At 38.1% G+C, this 13,680-nt stretch overlaps 1 protein-coding gene across 4 annotated transcripts in view; it reads left to right on the forward strand.

Moving 5' to 3' along the window:
• The first annotated feature begins 267 nt into the window (after positions 1-267).
• The window catches only part of LOC108704522 (probable G-protein coupled receptor 83), a 36,204-nt gene continuing 22,791 nt past the window's right edge, over positions 268-13,680 (forward strand). Inside the window, exon 1 of one of the 4 annotated variants that reach the window (XM_041572635.1) lies at positions 268-439. The gene's annotated coding sequence lies outside the window, so the exon portion shown is untranslated. Of the gene's footprint in view, positions 440-3,402; positions 3,518-11,899; positions 11,982-13,680 lie in introns of those variants that run through there. The other 3 variants (XM_018241102.2, XM_041572637.1, XM_041572638.1) reach the window with 3 other exon arrangements.

Here is a 13,680-nt window from a genome sequence, read left to right on the forward strand (position 1 = left end):
GAATGGTTGTTGTCCAAACTTTTCCTCAACTCTAAATTGTGCAGACTGCACAACCTATTTAGTGTTGAGTGAAGACAAGTCAATGGGAAGGTGAAATGACATTGCAATTAAGGCATTCCTAGCTTTGCAATAGCATATGCATTGACCTTGTTAGGGAAATTCCTTTCTCCCATGTTGTCAATTTCTTCCAAACCTTACACAGATTGGTTGATGTGCAACATAATAATGATGTCTGTGTTTTTTTCTGTGCTTTTTTCCAGGCAAACAGAACACGCGTTGAAATGTTCACAATGACATTAGTCACATCTACTTCAGTATGCGAAGACCATTTCTTCACTGCCTGTCTTATAATATTTAAGTGCAGCTGGGGCAGTGGGGACCCACCAATAAAATCTTTGCCCAAGGCTCACTGGTAAATTAAAGTGGCCTTAAGAAGAAGGTATGTAGAGAAACAAAAAGGGCACAGTAAACAGGTGACTAAAAAGAGGGCATGGGAATCTAAAAATCATGTCAATAATCATGTAGAGGGTCACACTGGGGCATACGAGGCCCACTGGGGCTGCTAACCCAGGGGCCCCCACACCCCCTCAGGGGCCCTCGATGCCTGTCCACTCGCCCACCACCAGCCCCCCCCCATATTCTTATTTTTTCACAGTCTCTGGAGGAAGGGAAGTGGGGAGCTACAGTGAAGGGTTGCTGTCAGCGGTGCATTAAAGGCCTGTTTTTTTTGCCCGGTGTCCCACCTGCCCATTCCAACCCCGGTCATGTATCATTGTTTAAGAATTAATTTTAGGGTTTTTGTTTGGAAAAGGAAGTGAGAAAAATGGATAATGCCATGAAAAGGTTATTTTTACATCTAGAACAATAAATGATTATACAAGAACAGAAAGGATTATGTGGGTCTGAATGAAGGGGTTACCGTTAATTGGGTGCTAAGGGGATTACGTATTTTGAAAAGACAAACAAATAAAATGGAAAGTATGGATTTTTGGAGTAAAATGTTGGAGGGATGCTCAGCTGCATTAAAGAAACAAATTAATGAAGGCAGTTGTAGAAAAGCTGAATGAGTAAAGGAGAATAAATTGAGAGATAAATTAATTGAGATAAAACAGGATACAGTGTCTATTAAGAGATAAACAAGTTAATGATATTGTACAAGTATTCTATTGGTCACATTGCACCATTCCATATTCTAACTAATCTGCAGCACATTGTGGCAGAGGACGTCTTCAATGTACTAAGCTTCAAGCTGCCATCCATTTACTCCAAAATCCCACACTTGACATCTGGCACTATTCCATAAAATTAGAAAACTGCTCAGAAGCTCAAGGACAAATTATTTACATAGAAGTTTTTAAGGGTGGTAAACGTGATTCTGTTTGCCTGAAAACCTGATTAGCAGTCAATGCTGGGCACAGGCCCACCTACTTATTTGACGATTTACATTGGTAGCATCAGAAAACTTCTCAACAGTGCAAATTCCTTTCTATCTTACTTTTAAATAATTTGTGTCATACTTCACAAGTAACCCAAAGCCTATATATGTTTTGGAAGGAGGAATAATTCCAGTATTTCAAAGTAGCATCTAAAGCTTTGCCAAGAACTCCATAGTCTGCTTCTGTATCCCTCTGGGGTACCAAATAGATGCTATTGTGGTCAAAAATGCATGTATCCAATCACTAGTGTAACTATAGAGGAAGCAGACCCCTATAGTCCCTTCCTCTATAGTTGCAAATAAATCACCAAATAAATCTACCTAGATGCTCTACCTGCAGGTTAGGAGCGGGGGACAGGAAGGGCATGGGAGGACAGACAGGAGATGCAGATGGAGGGTGCAGAGTGGGTGGGTGGTTTACTGTGTAGGAGTCCCTGTGCATTGCACCCCCTGATGATTTTTTGGCAGGGGGCTCAGCACAGCACAGACTAGTTACTTCACTGCATTCAATACACATTATGCCAAGACAACTGCTCAGTTGGGCTCTGTAGGCAATTTAGGAAAGTTACCCCAGGTGTATGTAACAACATTCATATCCAGAGCAGCAGCTCTGAAACCTTCTGGTTTGGGTTTAATAGACAAACCAGTGCAAACCACAGATTTTATATTTAGTAGTCACGAAAGACAGGGTGAGGTGACTCTATGTAGAATTCATGTGCAAATCAGGAAATAACAATGGCTTACATGTTTAACATACCCCTGACCTTATCAATACATGCTTGTGCAGTAGATGCATCAGCAATTTGTTAACTGATTCCTTCTGGGCTGAATTCTAACTCCAACTCGTTCTTCTGTATATTCTGAATTTAAGCAGAATATACAGGTATGGAACTTGTAATCCAGAATGCTTGAGACCTGGGGTTTTCGAGATAAGTGGTATTTAGTTGGTATCAAATACAAGGTACTATTTTATTATTACCAAGAAAAAATATTTTTTTTAACATTCAAATTATTTCATTAAAATTGAATCAATGGGAGATGGCCTTTCGATAATTCAGAGCTATCTGGATAATGGGTTTCTGGATAACAGTTCCCATACCTGTAGTAGGCAAAACAATTCAGCAAATTGGAAATTTCTCTGACTTGTGGTGTCATAGTACATACTGTAGCTGTGTGAACAGAACAGTGCCATGGTTAAACATGGGGGGGCCTTATTTAGCAAAATCCAATTTTATATTTAAATAAAAAAGTCAGACCTCTCCTGCTGACTTATTTACAACTACAACATGGGCAGGTCGGAGATTCTGCCATTTTTCATCATTGGGGTATAATAAATCTCAAAAAGTCATAATTCCTACTTAACCTGATTCATTTTATGAAGAGGTGCTCTGCAATATATCCTGAAATCTCTGCAGCCCAGCATCAGGTATCCTATATTTCTATTTTTTTCAACGGGAATACTGGGATGAATACATGATTCTGTGCTGCAGAGATTTTGGCACACCCTGCTCCGTATAGTATACACATAACAGACTGAACAGGTGATTCCCACGTGGCACAGGGATGGATTTTGGTCAGAATGAATGGTATGAATGAGAAACAGAGGTGGCAGTTCTCATTCATCATAGGGATGTTGATCCTGCAAACAAAAAAAATCCTCTGCAGTAACTCTCAATATATATTGTGCTGCATGCAAAGAGTTATACCCCCACATGAGGGTTCAGGATTGCAAATATTATAATACATATGGAAGAGGCAGTAATGTTGGTGCCTTGTATCAAAATAGCTATTATGCACGATTGCTGCTGGCATGAACGTGTCCCTCCACTGAGACAGTCCCTTGTACACACAATGCAGTCAAAAGCCCCCAGCTCCACTACAAATTCTTGTGAATGGAGATTATAGCCTCTCCCACCCCTTTCTGATTGGCCGGTGTTGTTAAAAGGGCTCCATGTGTTTGTAGGTAGTGGTGTTAGTATGCCCCTGCCTTCGGCTGGTGAAGGTAGGATGATCTGCTTAACCCTTTGGTTGCAAGGACTGAGTGCTGTGAGAATTGCTGCAGTTAATCCAAAGAACCCGCAAGTAAGTGATCTTAGCAGTTGCTGTGAGTTCACCATTTTATCTAACCCCCCATTCAGTGTCATTCTGCCCATTGCTCTGTACGTACTGGGATACTGATTGATTGAGTACCAATATTATGATTGTATTTGAAAAGGGATATCTTTAGTTGTTTGCTAAAGTTTCATTACTGCAAGGCATAATCTTTATTCAGAGGGAGATGTAGACATTTGCCATGGGATATCATTAATATCAAAGTCATCTTAACTCCACAGACATCATATAACCTTACTATGAGTATCTAAATGTGATTATTATACTCTATCCTGTTTGTTTTAGATGGACAGGGTTTCAAGAGATGTATTTTATTGACTCCTTGCTTTTTGGCTTAATCAAGCTTCATATGGAATATTATGTAGGCAGAGCATAAGAATCTGCTGCCTTGGCTGTAGTTCATGGGAGTTATAGTTGTTTTGCAATAGAAGTTGGAGTTGGACCTTAAAATGAGCATATAGTGCTATTATCCAAAGCGATCTTTTGGTAATTCAATGCAAACTGCAGACTATTAGATGGAACTGCTTTGTATGCAGATGTTTGGTAAAAACACCATCAAGCTCATAATTAACATTAATTAGATACTATTAAACCTTTTATGCCATGCATTATTATAGTTGATGATTAGAGCATTACATTATGAATATTTGTCCAGAAAAATATTTGTCCTTCTTTAATTTAATCATTTTATCATTACAAAGGATTCATTAAAAGTGCAAATATGTTATCCAAGATTCCACTGTTACTATGATTCTTTATGGTTACCCCAAGCCAATATCATCCACATAAGTGAAAATGTGCAGGGGTGAATGCAAGAGATTCTATTTTAGTCGAATACCCGACAGCTGCAAATGGAGCTTTTGTGAGTGAGACAAACAGACCTCTGGCTGGGAGAATGTGGAATCTGCCGAGCTTTGGAAAGAGGCAAGTGCAGCCGCAGCAGGTACTCTACAGCCCAGACCTTTTCTATGGCATTCATCTAAAAGACTGTTTTCACTCCCTGTTTGCTTCTGGATCCCAAGGTGCAAGGCAGTCATTTATAATAAAGACAACTTAGTGAGAGCTGCAGATGCAAAGTTAGAATACAGTAGAACAAGATGTCATTGCCTTATGCCTCTCTAATTTCCCTTAAGTGCTTATTAAATCGCTCTAATGTAGTTCGGCATTACAGACTGCCTTGAAAGACTGAGTTATTGCTAACTAAGCAGCTAGACCCAAGTGGAATTAAACTAGATGAATTATTCTATCAGATCTGTTCGCTGGTTCCATACACCTGATGCGCAGAACATATTAATTATATAGAGAGCAGACACAAAGATGCCAAACACAGCAACATAATAGAACAATATGCCTGTGAAAAAGCATGGAATGATCATTACTGCTCAATTTAAAAATCTATTAATGCAAATGCCAATTTCCCTTCAATCAAGGCTAAGAACATTTCGCTTTTGTAAAGCAACTGCTCTAAATGTAACTATATTTCATGTTGCTTTATGGATTTTTCATTTCTGTGATAGACAAGGGGCTTCATTTATCAGGTGAGTGCAAAGTGCACCATGCAATTTTTATATGCAAATCCCCAAATTTTATTTAATTACCCACACTTTAGTATTTTTTTATTAGAATTCCAGCATCATTGTTGGACGCCAGCTAGGTTGCAGGCACTATTACTTATACATGATCCACCAGTATGGATTCAAAGTAGTGTCTGTTTTGTCCAGCTGTATTTGAGCTGGACAGGCAACACTTCATACACATGCCATTGATAACAGCATTAGCCGCACTTGCTGCAAACCATTTCCAGCGATTGACTCAATAGGGAACCCTGGAATTAGCACTACATTCTGGCTGGTTGTAATGCTGGGGTTCACTAGCATCTGTGTATTTGCTTGGTGCTATTCATCAAAGCAAGCTGGACACATGCATTGGCTCTCTCCATAAGTAACTTCTACTAGCTAGAAGCATGTACAGTATGAATACAAGCAATGAGAATCCATGCATCAGATTATTTGGAGAGGATTTGGCAACCCTTGACATTGGTATCAGGCACTTGGAAACGATTTTGTAACACCCAGTGGCTTAAGATGGTTTGTTATTCTTGTTCTGCCAGTGATCCAAACTACTTATGCTGTAATTTGTTTATAAAATGTTATTACTTTTATTAAAGAATAATAAAATCACAACATGTCTATGGCTCATTGCCATTTGCCAAGTGAATACCATTACCAGTACAAGGTTAGTCAAGCATAAGCATGAACCGCCTCCCCCTTAGTTTATTGGTACAAATGTAGCCCATAGGTGGATACTTGATCAGCAGTCCATTGCCCTATAGGGTTCACTGCTCTGGAGCCTGATCCTAACCAATATATTTTTTCTTTTTACAGCTTGAGGCCCTGGAGCTAACATAACAATTCACATAATACAGATGGAGCCGCTTTGGTTTGTGTGTTTGACACAGAATAACTAAACTCAGATATCCCATTTATCCCATTCAACACAGAAAATTGTGTCACAGCATCCCATCTAATTAAAGCATTCCTCATTGTGAACAATGGTGCTTTGAAATGCTAATGCAAAGGTTACATGAGTTAAGATGACTTTAGATCTTCAATTAATCCCGAGTCATGACGCATTTAACACACAAATCCAAGTGGCTTCATCTGTACACTGCCCATTTTACAATTACCATTGGCCAATTATTCAAGTTTTTTCTTGCCGACAATAAAAGACTAATTTCTCTAGGGCAGGTTCATCTGTATCTGTAGAGAGAATAAAGAGTGCATTAGTACTGCGTTGAGTTATATTAAGTACATAACATAAGTACATTGCTTATAAGAGGCACTTGAGCACTCCAAGCATTGTTCAACCCTGTGGATGATAGACTGTTCTGTCTCTTGATCCATAGTGCTTCCTTTTGTCACTTCCAATTCTAACTACCTTAATAGTGACTGATTATGTTTCTGCTCACAGAAGTGTCTGAAAACTGGTCTGGGATTTAAAGTTCCTTATATCTCATTTATTCTCCTTAATCCTAGCTTTTACCTATCTCCAATTTTGTCCCTACTTATAATATAATTTACTATACTCAAAGTTTTGTACATAATACGCCTTATAAAACATTATTTTTTCTTGCTTTATACAAAATCATGACCCTCAATTCCTGGGGCAACTCTGCTTTTGGTCTATCCCCAAAACATTTTGGTCTCTGGTTTTAAAACGGACTAATGTATTTTAATGTTCCCATGGGCATAAAGGAAGACATAATGTAAATAGCAGCATATTTCCCTATTGAACAATGACCTCCAGACACGTCAACCTACCTTCAGTCTGTTTAAAATAACAAGGTTGCAAGTCCAAAGGCCCAGTAAGAAAAGTGCTAGACAAGTTATCAAATAAAGGTCTTATAAAACTCCGGTCTTTTCCATGTTCCGTGGGAATAAATCATAATCGCATAATTTGGGTATTTGAATAGGAGCAGTTTGACCTTTGACTTCCTAATCTCTTTGCCCAACGGCTGTCTATAAATTCTCATCTCTACTTGTTCACCACTCCCTGTGATTGTTGTATTATCAATAGTTCTGGCCATATATCCACCTTGGCAGTAACCCATAGCAAACAGTCAGCTACAGGTAGAAGATTGAAAGCAAACATTTGATTGGCTGCCATGGTATACTTCACAGGAGCACATTTGCCCAGTGTTGATAAATTACTCTTTATAAACCCTGGGCATCATCAACCCAAACATTCTTGAAGGTCATTGCCAGTGCAACTTTCAGCTAGAATAAAATGCCTTCTTCAACCTAAATCTGATGTTTGGCAGCTCCACTGAACTGGCTCGACTGTACTGTACTATAGCTCATTTTTGTGATTCTTGGCAGGTGATTAAACAATCTATCAAGAGATTTACAGTGGGGAATTAAGCTCAGCATTCCAGCTCACCTTATGACTGGTTACACTGTGTATTGGTTTGCTAATTCTCCCTTGTGTCAGGTACTCTATATTTAGAAATAAATCAACACTTTTACTCATTCTTGCTACTTGTAAAAGCACTCAAACAACACTAAAGCTCCCATAATCATTTCTCTAGAAATTATAGTCAATGTGAATAGCTGGCATATGTATTTAATCCTTATAACCCCTATTCTGTTCTTCTAACCCATATACTGTACATACCTTCCCAGACTCCTAGTGTGTTGCTCCACCGCATTCAGTGATATCAACTGCAGATGCAGTCATGTCTACTTACACTGTCTGTTTACACTTGTGCACCCTCATCAATCAGGTGCTGCCAATATCAACATCAAACATGCGCAAAAAAGCACCATTTATTTCCAGGCTAAAACTGATGTAGGAACAGAAATAATAACAAAACAATGTGTCACAAAAGAATATTTACACCTGCAAGTGATGGTAGTGGCAGTGCACACTTGAACTGAGCTTAGCATTAAATCATATCCTTTTATTCAAGAGTAATAGCATATAGTTACAGAGTAACCTCAACAGATATATTTCTCCATACAGAAACTCCAGTATTAAGTTTTTTTTTATTATTAAATTGTGAGCGTGCATACATGAAGGATTTTTTCACCTCCACAATCTTCATGCGGTTTGCACCTACTTTGCTTATTGTAAGCTTAAAATTGGGCTTCACTGCTCAGACTTAAAAATTTCATACCTGGCCGATCAACGAGTCGACTGATGGACGTGTCTTTTTTCAACCTAAGTTACTATGTATTGAGGTTCACTTGTTTTACCAATATTTTATTGAAGTTGTATATGAATTAAGGCCTCATGGGGCCCTTTACCTCCTGGGCCCCCCTGCAGCCGCAGGGTCTTCTTCCTCTGTAGTTAAGCCCTTGAGCCATATTCAAATGTAAACAGAGTTGGGGACCAACACAAGCATTAAAAGTTTCCGGGGTTGCAAAATAAAGGATATGATTGGCTATTTAGAATCCCTCAGTGGATTGGATGCCGGCATCAAAAACAAGACGCCTGCGCCGTATCGCAAATTTTTTGCCGTTTTGCGAATTTCGCGGGAAATTCGTTCATTTTTTGGCGAAACCCCCCAAATTCGCCCATCACTATTAGTTTATTCAGAAAGGAACATCTTGTCCGAAAACACAAGGTGTAACTGTGCTCTACAAGAGAGAAAGGCACAACAAAAAGAAACAAATGCAGGCAATAGTACAGCACCCTTCATATTTTTACCAGTGGTAATGACACTGATAGATACACTTCATCACATTGCATTATTGTCCGAGAGTAATTGTGCCAAGCACTGCTTTTACATATCTGCACAGAGTCAGTGTGGTTTTATTTTTTTCCAAAATTACAGTTATTTTCATTAATAAAAGCAAAATGAAAGGTGCAACCTTTTTTCAAGTTGATTTGTTAAGAGATTGGCTTAATTGCACACCCTACCTTTAATTAACACAAATATGTGCAAAGAGAAAATATATGTAAACGCACAAAATGATGTTAAAATAATAGGTGGCAATTCGCTGTAAGAATAAACGTTTAATAAATAAAAATGAATCTGCATTCTATTCATTTCTATTGAATTTTTAAAATTGTATTTATGAAATGGTTCTAACTTTCACCCATTGATAAATACAATTCTAAAAATCCCATGAATAAAATGAATAGAATGTGGGTGAATTTTTATTTATTAAGCTCTAAACATTTTGATAAATATGCCCCATAGTGTTTTGATTTGAAACTGTAGGGGGGGGGGATTAGGCTGATCTCCCCAATGTCCTAGCCCTGCGGGAAAAATCGATTTCTATAAACAAGATTGCAAAAGGTACTAATGTAAGATACATTTGGTTTGTCCAACTTCCCTCAAACCTTGTTTTCAATGTATTATGATTTATTTTTATTAATTATTATCATTCATCTTGTTACAGTTACCAGTATTTATCCACCATCACCTAATGCTCTTGTAGATCTTGATCTTCAGCCTTTGTCCTTCTACTGTTGGCATAAGGTGTGTCTTACTGGACTGTGAATTAACCATTTTAAAAAAAGTAATCACCCATTTATGATTATGGGATGGGATTTGCACCAGATGTCCTGTCTGTGCCTATTACAAATACTTTCATCTGGATATGCATGAAATTCTGATCAATGTTTAAGGTTCCCATTCGTAATATAGATGTGATATTACAATCTACAATATAGAAAAATGCAACATTATTGGTGAGCCCCTTGACCCTAACAAAAAGAAAGTACGGTGATGTATAGCGTTTAATATGTAGTGGGTTAATTTTTCAATTATTTCACATTTACACATGCTTACATACTGACACCAGAAATAAACCTATTTTGCTATCTATCATAGCTCAGACTTTGCATGCTATGTATAATTACATAGCTTTTACATATTTAATCTTCCAAGTTCCTCTATGAGGGACTGCCATATTTGTGCAGCAGTAGTCTGTTAACATTAGAAACTGAAATGGTTATCGTTCCTCCAACTAACATCAGTAACATCCCGGAAGTATCCATCATAGTTAACAATTCCACTATCACCCCCTCTCCCCAGGCCCCGTGCCTTGGGGTTATCCTAGATTCTGCCCTGTCATTCACTCCTCATATCCAGTCACTTATTAAATCATGTCACTTCCACCTAAGGAACATATCCAAAATACGATCATTTATCACCCAAGATGCTGCCAAAATTCTTATTCACTCTCTCGTCATATCACGTCTAGACTACCGTAACTCTCTTTTAATTGGCCTTCCCCTCCAGAGACTGTCACCTCTCCAGTCCATAATGAACACTGCTGCGAGGCTCATACACCTCAGCAATCGCATTTACTTTACAGTGATACGCAATATGTTGGCGCTATATAAATACATGTTAATAATAATAATAATAATAATAATCGGTCGGCTTGTCGATCGGGCTGGACGGAAAAGTTTGATCGGGTGCCTTTGAAGCAAAATGTTCTGATAGAGAACCTCCATAATGAGACTAGAGACTTGGTGACCCTAGACAAATTGGTTTAGTAAGATACAGAATCCCCAGAACAAGAAATGCACTGAAATACAGCTAAGAAATTTTGCATTACCTTATACTGGCCATATTCAGTATATTGAAATTAATAAACTTGTTGACATTAAATAACATTGCAGTTGAATGGGTTTGAATACCATATACAATAATTATTTTTAAGGAACATATGAGGCAAACCTTTGACTGCCATCAAAGTTAGTTACAATGGTTTTTGAAGCAAAATCAAGGGCATAGAGGTCAAGGGCATGAACAGCCTACAAAGAGATGGGAACTGGTCCATAGTACTTCACACAAGGCACGTGTCCATAGATCTCATTAGAAGGTGTTTCAGTGACTTTCACACATCATGGGGAGATTAGAAGAAATAACTATAAACATGAGATGTCCTAGATGTCGGCTCCCATTGGTCACTTTTCTTACCAGTATCAAGGATATTGGAAAATGAAGAGTGAATCCAAGCAGTAAAACATAGGTTTCATACAGGATGGCTTCATGCACAACAGTTCATATAAAAACAACTTACATGCATTACAGCATTGATTTACAACTTCAGATTTTTAAGTTACAAGAAAAATAAATGCAGTCACATGGGGTAAAGTAAGTGTTAGCTGGGAGCCAATGTGGGTTTACATGTTCTTTTTTATGAGATACTTCAGGGTTTTTTTTTTTTTAGTAGGACAGTTATAGACTCCTGAACCCTAGTAGTGTGGCCTCTCATACTCCTCTACTTGTATCTACTTGTATCATGAGACGCATTCCCCCCTCTCTCACTTTTCACTTTTTTTTAAAGATTAATTCAATTTATTTCACTTTTCCTTTGGCCGACAGTGTTATATCATAGGGTATATCTGCCAGCCTGAGATGGGGAAGTCGAGAGCAGGCAAAAATGATGTGATTCATGAATGCATTTCTTTGTCACCAGAGCAACTTACCTATTTATTCAGTGAGGGAAAGTGCAATTTTGTTTATTTTCAGCAGAGCATTAATATATATATATATATATATATATATATATATATATATATATATATATATATATATATATATATATATATATATATATATATATATATATATATATATATATATATATATATATTGTAACAGAAATGCTGGGAAATTGGTTGAAGGGGTGTATGTATCATCCAGATTTCTGTCATACTGTTTTTAAGCAACCAGGTAAATGTACATTTTGTGGCTAGCTGTAATAGCCGGAAAAAGGACCCGGTTTACGAGAGTGTTGAGTGTTGGGCTGGATCCGATTCCAGATGGATGGTCTGGGTTTGCCCAACACCTGAGAGAGGAACAGGTGTTTTCTCTCCTTAAGTAAGGGAGGGATTGTGTGTGTCTCTCTCTCTCAATTCTGGGAAAAAAGAGCAGGCAGTGCAGGCCTGTGAGAGAGGCAGATTCAAGTGAGTACGTGCTGTGCCACAAATACTGTTTTCTGTTAGGTGCTGGATGTTAGATCCTCACCTCGTTAGTTAGGAGCTAATTGTTTAGTTAGTGCCGGACAGGCAAGGTTTTATTTTCATTTTTGTTTGTTTTGATTCATGTCTTCCTGCCAACCAGACAAATAAAACTGGTTGCGGCCAGTTGCACATTGCCAGCCAGTTTTGTGTTGTTTTGCATGGACTCCAATACTGCTGTGCACTCGTCTACCCCAGGAGACGACGACCCTGTTACCTCAGACAGTTACAATATATATATATATATATATATATATATATATATATATTATATATATATATAATATATATATATATATATATATATATATATATTAATCACACATTCTTCAGAAATATAATTTCAGCCAGAGCCACAGGGATGGTAGGGGCATTGAGGCATCATCAGAAGCTTCTGTTCACATTTATCTGCAATATATATATATATATATATATATCTATCTATCTATCATAAACCACTTACTCATTGATATCTACCTGGTATAACTGCTTATAGCTAAAAAAGATCTAAAGTTAGTTTCTATAGACCTGAATCATTACAGGAATGTCTAAAACAGGCAAAAAGGTTATTTCTAAATGTACAGTAGATATGATTTATAGGGCTGCTAGATATTCTCTGTGTATATTCTTAGATCTTATTTATGGTAGGTCAAGTGTTCCTGAGTCAGAAGCAAGAATACAATGCATACCAAATAGAAATGAACCATTTGCTTCCTACACCCTTTATATTAGCTTGTACAGTATATGGGAACTAATAATAGGCTTGAGGCAATATCTGAAAGGGCTATTATGTGCATATAGTAAAAATATCTATCTTAAATTATAAACTATACATTGTAGGAATTACTTAAGATTTGTTTAGTAGGGTGAAAAGTGATAAAATTTCTCAGGTCCCTTGACTGCCCCATAAATTCTGCAGCTCATGAGGTGCAGGTGGTGAGAGGCATGTAGGTGCCCTACTTAATGGTAGATGCAGGCCGAAATGGGGCCCTGCACTTCCCACTTGCCCTATCACAGGCAGGGCTGGCTTGCGTCTGCCAACACTGTGGATCATGGTCTTGTGGCTCTTATTGTATTTTTGTCCAGGGGCTTCGTAAATGACCCCTTTTGTTTTTTGTACTATTCTGTTTTGTACCCTAGGGTCCATCTGATACAGGGATCCAGAGCAAAAGCCCTCCCTATCTTACCCTAAAACTGGTTCTATCTTTTTAACTCCTTTATAAGAAGAGATGTTTCTCATATTTCAGTGTATTTTAACAAAATACCACAGTGTACAAGCTCTGGAGCACTTATGGCTCATACATAGAGCTTTTGCACATGTGCCCATGGCAGGTTTAAACTAGGTACAGCTCATAAAAGCCTAAGGGAACCTGCAAATGTCTTGCCCATGTGCCACCCCTGTAGAATGCAGTACTGCACACCCAAACACGGCTCTTTTTGCTTTACCCCTGTCTCAATGTAATTTAGACTTTATTTAAAGAGATGTGTCAGAGGCAGTTTTTTATGAGCAGGCCATTACAGTAGACCTGATGTATTGTAGCTCTCAAAACCACGCCACCTGTCCCACATTAACTGCCCAAAGTCCCCAATACTTTTTATTTCTGCTACAATTATTTTTCTCCTGTGGGGCACACTGCTTTGTTGCTTTT

The sequence above is a fragment of the Xenopus laevis genome, chromosome 8L (assembly GCF_017654675.1).
Source record: "Xenopus laevis strain J_2021 chromosome 8L, Xenopus_laevis_v10.1, whole genome shotgun sequence".
Taxonomy (NCBI): domain Eukaryota; kingdom Metazoa; phylum Chordata; class Amphibia; order Anura; family Pipidae; genus Xenopus; species Xenopus laevis.